The sequence below is a fragment of the Felis catus genome, chromosome B2 (assembly GCF_018350175.1).
Source record: "Felis catus isolate Fca126 chromosome B2, F.catus_Fca126_mat1.0, whole genome shotgun sequence".
NCBI classification, from domain to species: Eukaryota; Metazoa; Chordata; class Mammalia; order Carnivora; family Felidae; genus Felis; species Felis catus.
In genome coordinates, this window is record NC_058372.1 from 72,843,312 (window position 1) to 72,858,478 (window position 15,167).

Consider the following 15,167-nt stretch of genomic DNA (forward strand, 5'->3'; position numbering starts at 1 on the left):
ATAAGAGTCAGAAATGAAAAAGGAAGGAAGGAATGAAAAAGCTAACATCTTACCTATGGACCCTCGACAGCACATTTTCTCAGGCTCGTTTTTGCTTCCTTCATACAAATATTTTCAAATTACATCTCCACACATGTATTAATTTTCCAGAACTGATCTTGTTTACAAATATCTAGAAGTTGTTTATTTCTAAATATCACGGAAAAATGAACTTTCAATAACTAATCCTGTGAAATTTGCTTCTGTATTTTTTAAAATGTTGATGAGATTGCTCTTTAAACCACTCCACGTGCCTTGCATAAAGTCACACATTTGAGATTTTAGTGCTTAGAAAATGTTCCTTCAAAACTATGAAGCTCAACTGTGGTGAAAATCTCTTTCACTGTTTCTCTTTCTGCCTTAAATTCAAGCAAGTTGCGTCAATGTGAAGCAGCATCACAGAAACTACCTTTCCCTTGGGCTTAGCATGTTTTCTTCTTGTCCCCATTCTAACCTGTCCCCTCCGTTTCTTTTTTTACGAACCTGAGATATGACTTGCTTTGGATATTTCCCTCCAAAATCTTTTTATGAAGTAAAATAATACACATAAATTAAAGAAGAACAGATTTTTTAAATGGATAATAAACTAGAGCTCAGCAACAGTGCACAGTGGTCAGATTCAAATTTAATTTAATGGTAGAAAAAAGGGAAGAGGAGAAGAAAGAAAAAATGAAATAGCAAAGTGATTTTCCAAGAGACCAAAAGACCCATGAAAACTATAATTTATAGCAGTTGATGAAATGCCCTTTTAGGTCATACTTTGGGTGGGGGGCATCTGCTAATATTCAGACCAGCCAAATTCTTTGAAATGTCACTTACTATGAGGACTTTTTTAAAACATCTCATGAGACATGGGATATGAAAATGATTTTATGTCATTCTTTCTCATGTATTATTCAAAATCAAAATCATATTGAAGAAGATGAAATCTCCAAGTTATCTTGTTAGAAATTCAGACTAAAGCATTTCACAAAGCAAATCCTAACAGCAGAAATTAGCATCAAAAAGAACCAAGTGTCAAATAAATTTCTCTTTTTCAATAAGGTTTACATGCGCCAAGCCAAATCTCCCCCCTCCCCCGCTCAAAGCCTCCATGACTCCCCATTACAGATTTAAAAAAAACACCAAATTCCTTTGCTTGATAATTAACAAGGTCTATAATCTGACCTAGTTTCCATTCTAGTCTTTTCTGCTTTCCCATCACTTCTTCCAACCCTTTCCATGGACTCTTACACTGCAGAAATACCACACGATGCTCATTTCTCCGGCGACACTGCAGGCAGCTTTATATTGATGCTTTCTCTAATGCCTTTTGTGCTTCAGGGAATACTCTTCCATTCTCCCTCCACCTTTGACTAACTGTGGCCACTCTTTAGATCACAGGGCATCTGAACCCCCTGGGAATCTTGGCAAGGTGCTCAGCCATCCTCTCACTGGAAAGATGCCAGATAGTTGCTCTTCTTTTCCTTTGTAGCATGAATATGGACACTCGTGATAGTCCCTGCTTTTTTAATCTGTGAATATCGATGCAAAAAAGAAGAACCAGGAGGAATTTTCTCTGGTGGCAGAGGTTGTTGTAGCAAGAAAGTGTTCCCAAGGTTGCTGTGACAGTAGTATACTGTGGCATGAACAGGAGCTCATTCTCAAAACATGATTGGGAGGTCTTACATCTGGCTGTATTGCACTGTAGCATGATCTCTAGCATTCCTAGAGATCACTGTGCTTCTCAATATCCTTCTAGCAAGTTACTCTTTTGCTCAAATTCATTGAGTAAGTTTCTGAAAGTAGAGGTCCTGGTATATACGAAGTCCATCAAAATCCTTTCCAAAATTACTTAGGGCTCACATCAAATTTCATCATCTCTGTGAAATCTTTGCTTTGTATTTTTATGTGGAAAGAATGTCTCTATTCTATAAAAGTCTTATAATAGTTAATGTGTATATTTCTTACAAAACTCATTACCTTCTGCCCAATATGTATTTGTTTAGAAGTTTTATCTTGAGAAATACAGTGTAGACTTCTTGAAGGCAGAAACTAGGCCACATTCATCGTATTACACTGATTCACAAAATCTGACATGGTAACTTTCAGATGGCAAATCTTGTGACTAATTGAAGTGATTGAAAGAATAACACAAAGTAAAAGTATTTATAAAACAGTTTTGAGTCAATTTATTAAGAGAAGGTTATCCACTTAAGTCATATGTTTCACACATAGTAAACACCAAATAATACTATTTTTATTAAGGTGTTTCATATATATGCATTATATACATATACATATACGTACATGCATGTATATGTATGTACATATATGCATGTATGTATGCATATGTGTGTATTTGTGTATATATTAATATGAGATTACTTCCATACTTGACCTACACAGAAACTGGCACAAAGAGAATTGCCCTCATCCCCCATAAAAAAAAAAAAAAACATACCTTAAGTTCTCCAGTTGAGAACAAGTGAGGAATGACTGCTGTCTTGAGAAACTGCAGAGGTGTGGGTCAGCATACTTCTGGTGACCCTAGAGAGATGAAGGAGAGAAGACACTGTGATCATGGTACTTGCTATAATGCCAAGAGGCATTAGGGTGGAGTGGTTAAGAGCAGGAATTTTGGCACCAGGCTATCGCGATCTGAATTCTAGTCCTACTACTTTATAGACATGTAAACTTGAGTAAGTTTTTTAATATATGCCTCAGTTTCCTCCCCTGGACCATAGGCACAATAATGTCATCTTCTTCATAGGAATTTTATAATGATTAAATATTTTAGTATATGTAAAGTACATAGAGTCATAAGAAGTAGTACCTATGAGAGTAAATATTTGTTAACTGTTAGGCAGCATTACTGTCTCTAATGCTTTAGTGAATCTGGTTTCTGTTTCATCATCTTTGCCACTTGTGACCCCACCCTCCCAGTGCACCCCTTCATCCTGTATTTCTGCTCTTGAGGAAGCTTCTACAGCCTTGGGTGTTTATAGTCTCACTATATAGCACTGGTTCCAGAGAGGTTGTTGACCTAAAGCGGGAACTTAATGGCTATTATTTTCATGAAAAAGGAACTCATGTTCCAAAATATTGATATAAAGCTTCACTTAATGAAATGTAACTATTTCATTAAGATTAAACTGTCGTATAGCAGGGTGAAGGACAGGGGTTTGTAACTACAGACTCCAAGTATGGTGTGGTTGCGAGATCAATGTGTTTCTCTCCAAAAACGAACTGGAATTTAAGCAAAAGGATAACAACTTCTTTAAAAGCAATATTCAAAATGCTCTAAATGTTTTCAAAACCCCATTTCTTCCATTAAATAACTTTTTCAGTAATTTGAATTTCATAAGAAATTATCGGGGAAGTTGTTTGTAAGAAGTAAGTTAGGCTCATTTTATTCTAGGTACCAACCATTTAAGATCATTATTTAAAAAAATAAAAGAATCCTGTTTTCTTTTCCTTTTTTTCTCCAAAAGACAAAAGTGAAAAAAGCTGTTAATTCTATCACACTATGTACAAAAGAATCTGTTAAACCAAATTAAAGTCATTACTGACTTTTCGACAAATTTATGGATATGAAATTCTTTTCATTTTATGCAAAATAATTCTGTAATACTTTGGATCCCAGTTACTTTAATGGTAGGACATCCAGTGAGGAGTAATTATAAAGGAACAAATAGTAATTTTATCATTTGGGACTTCATGTGCTCCTCCTTATTTTCCATCAACCCTTGGTTAAAGATATTCAATGACTTCTGAACTAGTTTTTCCCATTTCTAATTTTAAATCTTGGTGTTCTGACAATGTTTCAATCTGGTTGCACTTATTGGATTATCTGAGATGTGATGGATATATTTTTCAGTAGAAACAAAAAAATCATGTTTTCTTGGTACCATACACATTGTTATAATGCAACTATAATAAGGGATTTGTATTTATTTCAGCTAACAAATTTTAAGTTAAACCTCAAATAATTGGGGGCGCCTGGGTGGCGCAGTCGGTTAAGCGTCCGACTTCAGCCAGGTCACGATCTCGCGGTCCATGAGTTCGAGCCCCGCGTCGGGCTCTGTGCTGACAGCTCAGAGCCTGGAGCCTGTTTCCGATTCTGTGTCTCCCTCTCTCTCTGCCCCTCCGCTGTTTATGCTCTGTCTCTCTCTGTCCCCAAAATAAATAAACGTTGAAAAAAAAAAAATCTAAAAAAAAAAAAACCCTCAAATAATTGCAGTTTAAGTTGTTATTTTCTGAGCCATTTTAAAGTAAGTCAATGTATTGAAATGAAAAATCAAATGTCTTTTGGTGAAAGAAAAAAATACACTACCGTATTCTACTGTTAATTCTACTGTTAATTTTTATTAACACTTTCATTATAGCATTTTCTTATTGATATGAATTTTAAGTAGTTTTCCCTCATTATCAGTAGGAAATGTAAAAAAAAAAAAAAAAAAAAAAGAAAAAAAAAGGTTTCTTTCTGTGTAAATACACATAACCGAGATAATATAGTTTTGGAATTTTTATCTTAGAGTTCATTATTATTATTATTCAAATTATTACTCTCAGCTTGAAAGTGCCCAGCATTAACTCTGAACCAGAAACATTTGTTTCATGTAGATTTTCATATTGTAAGATGAAATATATACTTCCTAAACCAAAGGTTAAACGTTTAGCATACACTGTAATAAAATGAAAATGTAATTTTAATTAATAAGTATTCAGTATAACTTTACCAAAAGTATCAGAGCATCAGAGGAAGGCAAGACACATTTATGAAGTATCTAGTGATTTTAGAAATTTTACATATGCCAGTTAATTAAATCTTCATCAAGATCCTGAGAAGTAGGGCTTATACTTGTTTTAGAGAGAAAAGAGAGAAGGAAAAAAGCTGAGACTATTAATAAGGATAAGAACTAGTCAATCTCACCAGGAAGCTGGCTGAGTTAGGCATGCGCATGAGGCTGCCTAGATGTGGGTCCAAAACTTATACTCCTTACTTTCATTTCATTTTTAAGTTTTGTTTACAGTGCTCTGATGTGTTCCCACCTGTGAATTACCCTTTACCTACCTCAGCACAGTATAAGAAAGACGTATCAAGATAAGACTAGTAATACCAACTACACTAAAGATATCTAGGTGAAGAATTCCATAAATTCTAACATAAAAGCAGATACTTTATTGAAGAAAACACTTTTGTTTTTTGGCTTCTATTGTTAGTCTTTAAATCAATTACATGGCTAAAAGTCAATAGTCATATCTACCCACAGATTCTTTTCCTATTCACCCTATTTTTTATCTCATTATACCTGCAGTGCCCTTCATTCTACCTATTTGAATTGCAAATATGAGGGGAAATGAGTTCAAGATGATAGAGAACTAAGATAAGGAAAATTCACTATTGAAAATACAGTAGTCATGGAAATTTAATTTTAACATTCCTGTGCAGTTTAGAATTGAGAGCTAGGCATCAGTGTTGGCAGTTTTAACATAAACTAGCTGGTAAGCTACCTCTATGCCTCTGTAGCTTTCCACCCAAGGTTGAGAGTCTGCAGAACTGACAAATGAATGTTCTCTATAGCTCTTCTTGGTTAATAATGATTAAGAAGATGGTATTTGGGGGTGCCTGGGTGGCTCAGTGGGTTGTGCATCCAACTCTTGATTTCAGCTCAGGTCATAATCCCAGGGTCATGGAATTGAGCCCCACATCAGGCTCTGTGCTGAGCATGGAGCCTGCTTAAGATTCTCTCTCTCTCTCTCTCTCTCTCTCTCTCTCTCTCTCTCTCTCTCTCTCCCTCCCTCCCTCTGCCCTCATGCTCTCTTTCCCTCTCTCTCTCTCTCTAAAACATAAAAAATAAAAAGAAGATGGTATTTGGCTTTAACTCTGTCATCACAGCATAAACATTTGAGATGAAGCTATCACAAGATAACCATTTTAAGATAAGTCATTTGACAACCAAAGAGGTAAGTAAAGAGCATATCAAAGTACCCTATTCATTCCACACAAGAAATAAATGATAGCAAAATTATGACAATACTTATACATGGTATCATTTTAGGTTTGGAGATTTGGGGATTGCCATTTTAGGTATCTGGATTACTTGGATTGGGGAAGAAGAGGAAAATGGAAGACAAAAAACTATTCTGGTACCTTCTGCTGGCTTTCAAAAGCAAGCGAGGTTGGGGAAGCGGCAAGATGGCGGCCTAGGAGGACGCTGGGCTCACCGCGCGTCCTGCTGATCACTTAGATTCCACCTACACCTGCCTAAATAACCCAGAAAACCGCCAGAGGATTAGCAGAACGGAGACGCTGGAGCCAAACGCAGACGAGAGGCCCACGGAAGACGGTAGGAAGGGCGGCGAGGCGGTGCGCTCTCCACGGACTGGCGGGAGGGAGCCGGCCAAGCGGAGCCCCCGAGTCTGGCTTGCAAAAGCAGAGGGGCCTGACGGACTGTGTTCCCACAACAAGCGCGACTAAGCGTCTGGGAGGTCATAAGTTAACAGCTCTGCTCGGAAAGGGGGAAGGCTGGAGGACAAAGGGAGGGAGAGCTGCTGAGCCCCCTGACAACAGAGCTCAGTTTGGTGGGGAACAAAGGCGCTCGCCAGCGCCATCTCCCCCGCCCATCCCCCAGCCAAAATCCCAAAGAGAACCAGTTCCTGCCAGGGAACTTGCTCGCTCCGCGCAAACACCCAACTCTGTGCTTCTGCGGAGCCAAACCTCCGGCAGCGGATCTGACTCCCTCCCGCTGCCACAGGGCCCCTCCTGAAGAGGATCGCCTAAGGAGAAGAGATCTAAGCCTGCCCCTCCTGCCCCTGTGCACCTTGCCTACCCACCCCAGCTAATACGCCAGATCCCCAGCATCACAAGCCTGGCAGTGTGCAAGTAGCCCAGACGGGCCACACCACCCCACAGTGAATCCCGCCCCTAGGAGAGGGGAAGAGAAGGCACACACCAGTCTGACTGTGGCCCCAGTGGTGGGCTGGGGGCAGACATCAGGTCGGACTGTGGCCCCGCCCACCAACTCCAGTTATACACCACAGCACAGGGGAAGTGCCCTGCAGGTCCTCACCATGCCAGGGACTATCCAAAATGACCAAGCGGAAGAATTCCCCTCAGAAGAATCTCCAGGAAATAACAACAGCTAATAAGCTGATCAAAAAGGATTTAAATAATATAACAGAAAGTGAATTTAGAATAATAGTCATAAAATTAATCGCTGGGCTTGAAAACAGTATACAGGACAGCAGAGAATCTCTTGCTACAGACATCAAGGGACTAAAGAACAGTCACGAGGAGCTGAAAAACGCTTTAAACGAAATGCATAACAAAATGGAAACCACCACAGCTCGGCTTGAAGAGGCAGAGGAGAGAATAGGTGAACTAGAAGATAAAGTTATGGAAAAAGAGGAAGCTGAGAAAAAGAGAGAGAAAAAAATCCAGGAGTATGAGGGGAAAATTAGAGAACTAAGTGATACACTAAAAAGAAATAATATACGCATAACTGGTATCCCAGAGGAGGAAGAGAGAGGGAAAGGTGCTGAAGGGGTACTTGAAGAAATAATAGCTGAGAACTTCCCTGAACTGGGGAAGGAAAAAGGCACTGAAATCCAAGAGGCACAGAGAACTCCCTTCAGACGTAACTTGAATCGATCTGCACGACATATCATAGTGAAACTGGCAAAATACAAGGATAAAGAGAAAATTCTGAAAGCAGCAAGGGGTAAACGTGCCCTCACATATAAAGGGAGACCTATAAGACTCGTGACTGATCTCTCTTTTGAAACTTGGCAGGCCAGAAAGAATTGGCACGAGATTTTAGGGTGCTAGACAGAAAAAATATGCAGCCGAGAATCCTTTATCCAGCAAGTCTGTCATTTAGAATAGAAGGAGAGATAAAGGTCTTCCCAAACAAACAAAAACTGAAGGAATTTGTCACCACTAAACCAGCCCTACAAGAGATCCTAAGGGGGACCCTGTGAGACAAAGTCCCAGAGACATCACTACAAGCATAAAACATACAGACATCACAATGACTCTAAACCCATATCTTTCTATAATAACATTGAATGTAAATGGACTAAATGCGCCAACCAAAAGACATAGGGTATCAGAATGGATAAAAAAAAACAAGACCCATCTATTTGCTGTCTACAAGAGACTCATTTTCGACCTGAGGACACCATTAGATTGAGAGTGAGGGGATGGAGAACTATTTGTCATGCGACTGGAAGCCAAAAGAAAGCTGGAGTAGCCATACTTATATCAGACAAACTAGACTTTAAATTAAAGGCTGTAACAAGAGATGAAGAAGGACATTATATAATAATTACAGGGTCTATCCATCAGGAAGAGCTAACAATTATAAATGTCTATGCGCCGAATACCGGAGCCCCCAAATATATAAAACAATTACTCATAAACATAAGCAACCTTATTGATAAGAATGTGGTAATTGCAGGGGACTTTAACACCCCACTTACAGAAATGGACAGATCATCTAGACACACGGTCAATAAAGAAACAAGGGCCCTGAATGAGACATTGGATCAGATGGACTTGACAGATATATTTAGAACTCTGCATCCCAAAGCAACAGAATATACTTTCTTCTCGAGTGCACATGGAACATTCTCCAAGATAGATCATATACTGGGTCACAAAACAGCCCTTCATAAGTTTACAAGAATTGAAATTATACCATGCATACTTTCAGACCACAATGCTATGAAGCTTGAAATCAACCACAGAAAAAAGTCTGGAAAACCTCCAAAGGCATGGAGGTTAAAGAACACCCTACTAACGAATGAGTGGGTCAACCAGGCAATTAGAGAAGAAATTAAAAAATATATGGAAACAAACGAAAATGAAAATACAACAATCCAAACGCTTTGGGACGCAGCGAAGGCAGTCCTGAGAGGAAAATACATTGCAATCCAGGCCTATCTCAAGAAACAAGAAAAATCTCAAATACAAAATCTAACAGCACACCTAAAGGAACTAGAAGCAGAACAGCAAAGGCAGCCTAAACCCATCAGAAGAAGAGAAATAATAAAGATCAGAGCAGAAATAAACAATATAGAATCTAAAAAAACTGTAGAGCAGATCAACGAAACCAAGAGTTGGTTTTTTGAAAAAATAAACAAAATTGACAAACTTCTAGCCAGGCTTCTCAAAAAGAAAAGGGAAATGACCCAAATAGATAAAATCATGAATGAAAATGGAATTATTACAACCAATCCCTCAGAGATACAAACAATTATCAGGGAATACTGTGAAAAATTATATGCCAACAAATTGGACAACCTGGAAGAAATGGACAAATTCCTGAACACCCACACTCTTCCAAAACTCAATCAGGAGGAAATAGAAAGCTTGAACAGACCCATAACCAGCGAAGAAATTGAATCGGTTATCCAAAATCTCCCAACAAATAAGTGTCCAGGACCAGATGGCTTCCCAGGGGAGTTCTACCAGACGTTTAAAGCAGAGATAATACCTATCCTTCTCAAGCTATTCCAAGAAATAGAAAGGGAAGGAAAACTTCCAGACTCATTCTATGAAGCCAGTATTACTTTGATTCCTAAACCAGACAGAGACCCAGTAAAAAAAGAGAACTCCAGGCCAATATCCCTGATGAATATGGATGCAAAAATTCTCAATAAGATACTAGCAAATCGAATTCAACGGCATATAAAAAGAATTATTCACCATGATCAAGTGGGATTCATTCCTGGGATGCAGGGCTGGTTCAACATTCGCAAATCAATCAACGTGATACATCACATTAACACAAAAAAAGAGAAGAACCATATGATCCTGTCAATCGATGCAGAAAAGGCCTTTGACAAAATCCAGCACCCTTTCTTAATAAAAACCCTTGAGAAAGTTGGGATAGAAGGAACATACTTAAAGATCATAAAAGCCATTTATGAAAAGCCCACAGCTAACATCATCCTCAATGGGGAAAAACTGAGAGCTTTTTCCCTGAGATCAGGAACATGACAAGGATGCCCACTCTCACCGCTGCTGTTTAACATAGTGCTGGAAGTGCTAGCATCAGCAATCAGACAACAAAAGGAAATCAAAGGCATCAAAATTGGCAAAGATGAAGTCAAGCTTTCGCTTTTTGCAGATGACATGATATTATACATGGAAAATCCGATAGACTCCACCAAAAGTCTACTAGACTGATACAGGAATTCAGCAAAGTTGCAGGATACAAAATCAATGTACAGAAATCAGTTGCATTCTTATACACTAACAATGAAGCAACAGAAAGACAAATAAAGAAACTGATCCCATTGACAATTGCACCAAGAAGCATAAAATACCTAGGAATAAATCTAACCAAAGATGTAAAGGATCTGTATGCTGAAAACTATAGAAAGCTTATGAAGGAAATTGAAGAAGATTTAAAGAAATGTAAAGACATTCCCTGCTCATGGATTGGAAAAATAAATATTGTCAAAATGTCAATACTACCCAAAGCTATCTACACATTCAATGCAATCCCAATCAAAAATGCACCAGCATTCTTCTCGAAACTAGAACAAGCAATCCTAAAATTCATATGGAACCACAAAATGCCCCGAATAGCCAAAGGAATTTTGAAGAAGAAGACCAAAGCAGGAGGCATCACAATCCCAGACTTTAGCCTCTACTACAGAGCTGTCATCATCAAGACAGCATGGTATTGGCACAAAAACAGACACATAGACCAATGGAATAGAATAGAAACCCCAGAACTAGACCCACAAACGTATGGCCAACTCATCTTGGACAAAGCAGGAAAGAACTTCCAATGGAAAAAAGACAGCCTCTTTAACAAATGGTGCTGGGAGAACTGGACAGCAACATGCAGAAGGTTGAAACTAGACCACTTTCTCACACCATTCACAAAAATAAACTCCAAATGGATAAAGGACCTAAATGTGAGACAGGAAACCATCAAAACCTTAGAGGAGAAAGCAGGAAAAGACCTCTCTGACCTCAGCCGTAGCAATCTCTTACTCGACACATCCCCAAAGGCAAGGGAATTAAAAGCAAAAGTGAATTACTGGGACCTTATGAAGATAAAAAGCTTCTGCACAGCAAAGGAAACAACCAACAAAACTAAAAGGCAACCAAAGGAATGGGAAAAGATATTCGCAAATGACATATCGGACAAAGGGCTAGTATCCAAAATCTATAAAGAGCTCACCAAACTCCACACCCGAAAAACAAATAACCCAGTGAAGAAATGGGCAGAAAACATGAATAGACACTTCTCTAAAGAAGACATCTGGATGGCCAACAGGCACATGAAAAGATGTTCAGCGTCGCTCCTTATCAGGGAAATACAAATCAAAACCACACTCAGGTATCACCTCACGCCAGTCAGAGTGGCCAAAATGAACAAATCAGGAGACTCTAGATGCTGGAGAGGATGTGGAGAAACGGGAACCCTCTTGCACTGTTGGTGGGAATGCAAATTGGTGCAGCCGCTCTGGAAAGCAGTGTGGAGGTTCCTCAGAAAATTAAAAATAGACCTACCCTATGACCCAGCAATAGCACTGCTAGGAATTTATGCAAGGGATACAGGAGTACTGATGCATAGGGCCACTTGTACCCCAATGTTCATAGCAGCACTCTCAACAATAGCCAAATTATGGAAAGAGCCTAAATGTCCATCAACTGATGAATGGATAAAGAAATTGTGGTTTATATACACAATGGAATACTACGTGGCAATGAGAAAAAATGAAATATGGCCTTTTGTAGCAACGTGGATGGAACTGGAGACTGTGATGCTAAGTGAAATAAGCCATACAGAGAAAGACAGATACCATATGGTTTCACTCTTATGTGGACCCTGAGAAACTTAACAGGAACCCATGGGGGAGGGGAAGGAAAAAAAAAACAAAACAGGTTAGAGTGGGAGAGAGCCAAAGCATAAGAGACTCTTAAAAACTGAGAACAAACTAAGGGTTGATGCGGGGGTGGGAGGGAGGAGAGGGTGGGTGATGGGTATTGAGGAGGGCACCTTTTGGGATGAGCACTGGGTGTTGTATGGAAACCAATTTGTCAATAAATTTCATATAAAAAAAAAGAAAAAAAAAAAAAACAAAAGCAAGTGACAAAGCAACAGATAGAGTGTGAGATCGGTACCTCCTTGCTACACTCCAAGAAAGGAGCAACTGTCTGCTCAGCTGAGTCTGACCTCTGCTGACCTCTGTCATTGTAGGCTGAATTCATACCACATAAGAAGGTTTTGGTTTTGACTCCAAGTAATCTGTTACTTGCATTTAATCCACGCACTTTCCAACAAGAACGTTGCCCTCTTCTTGTTCACAAAATTACCCAGAAGTGCTGGGGGTTTTCATTAAGTCTTTCAAAAGAAGCTTTCCAATGCCAGCTTTCTTCCTAAAGTTCATTCAGGCAGTGTTTTTAAGCAAAGGTTACTTTGGAATTGATAATATTATGGTGAAATAATGTGAATTAAGGAGATAATAATCTTAAACTGAAAAATCTAAAACTATTGGGTATGCATGTCTCAGTTTTAATACCAGATAGTTGTGTTCAAGAAGCAGTAAAGTTGGGGTGCCTGGGTGGCTCAGTCTGTTGGGCATCTGACTTCAGCTCGGGTCATGATCTCACAGTTCATGAGTTTGAGCCCAGTGGCGGGTTCTGTGCTGACAGCTCATAGCCTGGAGCCTGTTTTCAATTCGGTGTCTCCCTCTCTCTCTGCCCTTCCCCCACTCATTCTCTCTCTCTCTCTCTCTCTCTCTCTCTCTCTCTCTCTCAGAAACAAACATTAAAAAATTTAAAAAAAGAGTGAAGTTTTCTTTCTAATATACTATAATCAAGATTAAGCATACTTTCTTTTTTTACATTTAAAATCATATATTTTACTAATATAGTCTCAAATATATACAAAAGAATAATATCACTTAAAATTTTCATCTTCTTATAAGCCTTTAAAAGAATATATAAAACACTTTTACATCATGTTATGTACTCTAAAAAAATGGAAAAGTTGCATTTTAAAATTAACAGGGCTCCTGGGGCACCTGGGTGGCTCAGTCAATTGAGTGTCCGACTTCAGGTCAGGTCATGATCTCGCGGTCCAGACTGTGACTTCGAGTCCCGCGTGGGGTTCTGTGCTAACAGCTTGGAGCCTGGAGCCTGGATCCTGCTTCAGATTCTGTGTCTCCCTCTTTGTGCCCCTCCCCCTCTCATGCTCTACCTCTCTCTCCCTGTCAAAAATAAATAAACTTTAAAAAAAAAAAGGCTTTAAAATTAACAGGGCTCCTGAGTGGGCACAGTCGATAAAGTGTCCAACTTTGGCTCAGGTCATGATTTCACAGTTCATGAGTTTGAACCCCACATTGGGGCTCTGTGCTGACAACTCAGAGCCTGGAACCTGCTTGGGATTCTGTGTCTTCCTCTCTCTCTGCCCCTCCCCCACTCGTGCTCTGTCTTTCTTTCTCAAAAATAAACATTAAAAAATTTTTAAATGATCAATAGTAGGCTTAATTTTTATTTTAGATAAATTTTTGGAATAAATTATTAATCCTAAGGTTTACTGCTTTTGAAAAAATTAAATCAATGATTGGTAAGAGTATGTTTCACAAAAGCTGATAGGTCTAAACAATGCTATGAAATGTAAGGTTAATTTTAGTCACAATTTTGTGTTTATTATATGTCAGTTATATGTCAGGTATTTTCCTTGGTATGTTAGATATATTTACTTATTTAATCCTTATAACAACCCTATGTATGGTTTGTTTCTTATTCCTGTCAACCTCCTCTTATTCCTCCTCCACCACCTACTCCTCCTCCTCCTTCTTCTTCATTATCATCATCACTCTTCTTTAGAGATAAGGAAATTGAATCCAGAGAAGGTAAGTAATAAAGGCAAGCTCAAATAACTGGTAAGAGCCAGAGCCCAAGTTCAAACCCTGGCACTTTGGGGCCTGAGCTTGGTACCCTTAACCTCCATGCTGTCTATATCACCTTTCACTCTGCTGCTTGATTTTGAAGCTATTTGATGAAGTTCCTCACAGGTGATAGCTTAGATTTGAATGACCACACTCAGGTGTGCTAATCAGTGACTAGAAAGGATCTTTCATAATATGTCACAAGACTTCTAAGGACATGTAGAATTCTATGGTTTTTCCTGATTCTGTCATGTCTAACTTTCTAGCCACAGATTTTGTGAAAAGAAAGACGGTTTATTTATCAAACTGGCAGAGCTCTAAGCATATGCATGATAGTTAACACAGAAGAGAACAAAATTAAGATTCAAACTGGCCTTGACAGCATCAAAATTTTGCCACTTTAACAAGATCAACACTCAATTCCTGCTTGGAGATTAAAAACAACAATAGCAACAAAAATAAGGAGCACACAAAACAAAATGAGAAAGACTGTCTGACAGCAATTGACTTGAAAAAGATCAGAGTGCTTTAGCTGACCACAGATTGCAGCAACCAAACCAAAGATGATGTCACTGAACAACAGCCACCACCACCAACCCTTTTCTCCAATATGCCAACTATATGTTTATATGTTGCATTGAGAGAAAAAATATTGTTCAAATAGATTGAGATTTTCTCCATCAATGTATTTGGTCCTAGGCAGACAACATCCAGAATACCGAATGAAGTCCTAGATGTCATGGTACAGGACAGAGTAGAGAGAATTTAGAATAATTTAGGTGGGTAGTTTAGAATCTGGTCTGAATATCGTGCCATAAAAGAGTGGTTGGAAAACTAGAGAAGGGAAGATCTAATTAAAAACAGAATAGAATTTTTTTTAATGTTTATTTATTTCTGAGACAGAGAGAGACAGAGCATGAGTGGGGGAGGGGCAGAGAGAGAGGAAGACACAGAATCCGAAGCAGGCTCCAGGCTCTGAGCTGTCAGCACAGAGCCCGTTGTGGGGCTCAAACTCACAGACTGTGAGATCATGACCTGAGCTGAAGTCGGTCACTCAACCAACTGAGCCACCCAGGAGCCCCAAACAGAATAGAATTTTTAAATATTAGGAGGTATCATGTGTAGAGAGGAATAGACTTATTTTCCCCAATGTTTCAAAAGGAAAATATGACCAATAGGTAGGAGATGCAAGAAGATAGATAACAGTTTCAATAATGTAAATG

The 15,167-nt window shown here is 38.9% G+C and overlaps 1 long non-coding RNA gene across 1 annotated transcript in view; it reads right to left on the reverse strand.

Moving 5' to 3' along the window:
* Nucleotides 1–646: 646 nt before the first annotated feature.
* The window catches only part of LOC109499758, a 177,701-nt gene continuing 163,180 nt past the window's right edge, over nucleotides 647–15,167 (reverse strand). Inside the window, exon 3 of the long non-coding RNA XR_002157242.3 lies at nucleotides 647–2,568. This is a non-coding gene — a long non-coding RNA (uncharacterized LOC109499758). The remainder of the gene's footprint in view (nucleotides 2,569–15,167) is intronic.